The 4,302-nt window shown below is 37.8% G+C and overlaps 1 pseudogene; it reads right to left on the bottom strand.

The window, feature by feature from the left end:
- Positions 1-1,186: 1,186 nt before the first annotated feature.
- LOC120608805 (uncharacterized) lies at positions 1,187-1,309 on the bottom strand (annotated as a pseudogene).
- Positions 1,310-4,302: the final 2,993 nt, after the last annotated feature.

Here is a 4,302-nt window from a genome sequence, read left to right as displayed (position 1 = left end):
CCATCCCAACTATTTCTAATTTTTTTTTGTTATCCCCAAACAGAAACTCTGCAACCATTAAGCAATCCATTTAGCTTTAACATACTAGCAATTACTATTCTAGACAAAACTTTTCAAAGACTAATTTTAATTCCCAGTCCCAGTGTTATAGGTCTGTTATGTGCTATTACACATTTATACACACTCTGAGTGTTGTTCTAAGCCCCATCGTGGGCACATTAATGGCTCTAAAGAAAGTCAGAGCAAAAGGGGTAAATGAAATATGAGGTTTTAGTTGGACCTTGTAATTATGAGCCACTAGAGAGCCTTCATACTCCCATCGGCAGGTTTCAGTTAACTTTCAAATTAAGCCAGATGGCTTTCAAAAAATATTCACTACAGTTGGTGAATTTGGGAGCTTTTGGAGGCACTAGCCACCAATTCTCCCCAGGAAGTGACAGAAAAGTTGTTACAGGCATTCATTGCTGAGAAAAGCTCCACGTGTTCCTAGATATTCCTTCAGGGTTTGTGACTTGTTCTTGGCACAGAAACTGGTTATTTATTTCCTGGTCCTGAGGATTTCAGATATCTTTACCCATTGGATACCTTCTTTGAATTGTTGTTGGATTAATATGTCCATAATATCAGAGAGAAATAAGATTAGTAGAAAAGTTTCATCTGTTTGCATATTGACCAGGTAAATTAAACTCGCTGTCCTTGGAGTTGCCATCTTTTTCCTTCCTTTTTTTTCCTAAAGTCCTTTGGCGACAGTGTGCCATTATTACTCAGAAATTGCACCAGTAGGTAGAAGGATCAGAGAGTTTCAGCTGCCCTAAAATAACACGAGGTACTTCTTGGACGGTAAATTTCCTACCACTGGGTGTTCAAGCAAAGGTTGGATCATTAAGTATCAGAGATACAAGGAAGGATTGTTCATGGATGCAGTAGGGGATTGAGAAGGATAATAAGTTTCTTTCAAATTCTGAAATTCTGTGACATTGTGGGCAGCATTGCATAGTGGTAAAGAACTCAAACTTAATCATATAGACCTAGATTCAAATTCTGACTTTTTACTTAACCAGATATGTAGCTTTGAGCAAATTATTTAACCTATTTTTTTTTTTTTCTTTTGCGAGGCAACCCTTGGTTAACCTCACAGATTGCAAGGACCTTATCAGCTTACAATCCTTTATTTTTTATTTTTTTACACCTACAGCACCTGGTCTTCCTAGGTGGTCTCCCATCCAAGTACTAACCAGGCCCGACCCAGCTTAGTCTCTGAGATCAGATGGGATCGGGCTTGTTCAGGGTGGGTGGCATGGCTGTAGACTTAACCTATTCTAACATTCAGTATCTTCATCAGTAAAATGAGTATAATCATGGAATTAAATAAATTAATAAATGGAAATGATTAGAATAAGTGTTTGGCAATTTCATACATACTTAATAAAAGTTAAGTATGATTTTTATAAAAGTATTAAGAGCCACAATTTTTGCAAAATGAATTAAAAGTTCTATGTTGTGCTTCTCAAAATCGGTATGACTGTGCAAATTACTTAAACTATTTGGACCTTGGTTTCCTGATCATGGGTGTGTTTAGATGCTCTTTCTTTAAGATTCTTTTTTTTCTTTCTAACTTTTTATCAAGAACTCTTTTAAGATGACCTTTATGGGATGGTAGGTGTTTAGGAACACTGAAAGAATAAAAGGCAGCCTGCCCTAGTGGGCAAAGTACTGAAGCAGGTGTTCAGCCTCTGACTTAAGGTTTGAGTATTAATTTTGTGCTGTTTATATGGGACCTTAGACCACTGTTTGATAACTCTGGCTAGGTTTGTCCAACAAAATTAGAGATAACCACCTATGCTTTCTCTTTGCCAACAAGGGATGGTTTGAGATGCAGTGGAAAAATTTATTAAAGCAATTTGATTTTTGCTGAAATAAAATGGCCTCTAATAAATGTAAGGTCATATCATTTTTACGAGCTAGAGACTTACATGGGAACCTATAATTGACAAGGTTAAAGCATCTCATTTTTATATCAAAATGGCGATCTCTGAGAGAGCTTCAAGTGGGAGGCGGATTTTCTATTTGTCAGGGAGAGTGGAGTAGTGGGCCATTGGTGATCTTTTACCCTTTTATTGTTGTTGCCATTAAACATCAGTTTTTCTGACTCTTTATATAGGAATATAGAGTTGTATTTTACTCTTTTGGACAAATTGTATCTTCTACTCCAGAGAAACTGGGTTTCTCTGTTCTCTTTATTATGTTACCTGTTGTAAGTTTTTAAATCAAGCTAGAAAACTTTGGGAGATCAAAGGATAGAGAGGCCTGGTGGAGGGGATGAATGTTTTCTATTATATCTAGACTTTATAATGACTGGATCGTGAGCAAGAAAAGGGACTTATAGAAACCTTGAAGAACCACCTGGGGTGTTTTCCCTGAGACCACATGAGGAATTTGAGTCTGTTGACATCCAAGGAGTGTTAAGCTGGTACTCAGATGAGAGGAGGGGGAAAAACACAGGTGGGTAGTAACAAAAGGGAAGAGCTTAGAAAATTTATTAAGAGAGACTCAAATTTCCATCTATGCATAGGAGGTCTGATCTCTGCCCCATTCCTCTGAGCATCTCCCTCATCTATAATTCTCAAACCTATTTTCTGTATCATAGAAAGATCCAGAGCCCCAACCATAGATATTCAACTGTGGGTTGCCCCACAGTTATCTCAACACACATCCCAAACTGAATTTAAATCTTTTCTCTACCCCAAGCTATTCTTCTTCTTGTATTTTACTCTTTTTGTTCAAACAACCATCCAAATATGCAAGCTTAAAAATCTGCAGCCATCCTCAACAATTTCTTCTCCTTCACCCTGTACCATTCATTTAGTAGACATTTACTCACTATTTACTATGTATCTCTGCTAGATATTGTACCATAGCAGGAGAGACGAAGATGATTAAGATGTGGCCCTGAATGTAATAAACAGCTTAGTTCAGCAAAAGAAGCAAATAGGCAAACACAGTACAGTCAAATATAAATCCTTTTTGTTTTGTCTCTTAAAATGATTCTTGAATTCATTCCCACTGCCAGCGCTTAAATTCAGACCTTTTATTTGTCCCGGATTACGGAAGTCGTCTGGCATAATTCCTTCTTTCTGTTCCTGTTCTGGAAATACCCTAATCCCAGAATAAGCATTTAAAAGACACACACCTTTCCAGTTTTACTTCCCAGAATTCCACATGTCACTATCTATGCTACCCCACACCCAATTTAGTCACGAGAGCTTTTGTGGCCTCAAGAATACTATTTCAATGCCTAGAATTCTCTTTTCTTTATGGTGAATTCTTATTTACCCTCAAAGAGGCAGTTTAATGTCCCTTCTTCCATGAGGTCTTTCTCAAATACTCAGGTAAGATTTAATGCTCCCAGAGTACTCCTAATACTCCCATTTATACTCTCTATCATGCTGCATTTTGGAGGGTTTGTGTGCATGTATGTATGTATGTATTGTTTCTTGTTTTTGTTGTTGTTTTAGTGTTCCTCACTGGCCTATAACTTCGTTAAAGGAATGTATCTTACTCCTATTTTAATCCCAGCCACCAGATTAGGGATTGGAATAGAGTAAATGCTCAGAAATGTTAAAAAGAGGAATGGCTCTTTGGGAAGCAAGAGTTTGATCCAAACATGATTCTACACTAAGATTTAGAACCAGGAAATGCTGACTTCTCAGGCACTGGACTCTGGAGTTGGCTCGTGGCAGGGGTGCGGCCACCATTACTCTGAACTTTCATCAGCACTCCCACAAATGGTAACCATAGCAGAGCCCAGTTTTCATTAGGAAAAGGAAATTGCACAAAAAGCAATAAAGCTGGTGCCTTATAAATGTCATTTAATACAATCCCAACAGCCCTTTGAGGGAGACTTTCTAATTCTCATTGTACAGGAAACAAGCTCATGGTATTAAAGGACTATTCTAAGATCTCATAGCAACTAAGGCTTGAGCTGTTTATTTATTTATTTATTTATTTATTTTATTTATTTTTATTTTTATGCCTACAGCACCAAGTATTCCTTTCCGAGGTGGTCTCCCATCCAAGTACTAACCAGGCTCGACCCTGCTTAGCTTCTGAGATCGGGTGTGTCCAGGGTGGCGTGGCTGTAAACTTGAGCTGGATTTTAAACCCAAACCTGGTTGACATTGAAGCTGCATTCTTTGCGCCATTCTATACTACTACAAGTTACAGGTCATGGTTTTAATACTTGATAATTGTTACTACATTGGGGCTGATAGGTTATCATGTAATGTCCCCGGTAAAAATTGG

Source organism: Pteropus medius, unplaced genomic scaffold, assembly GCF_902729225.1.
Source record: "Pteropus medius unplaced genomic scaffold, Ma_sr-lr_union100, whole genome shotgun sequence".
Taxonomy (NCBI): Eukaryota; Metazoa; Chordata; class Mammalia; order Chiroptera; family Pteropodidae; genus Pteropus; species Pteropus medius.
Note: the sequence above shows the minus strand (reverse complement) of the source record. Positions and strands in the feature narration are given on the sequence as shown.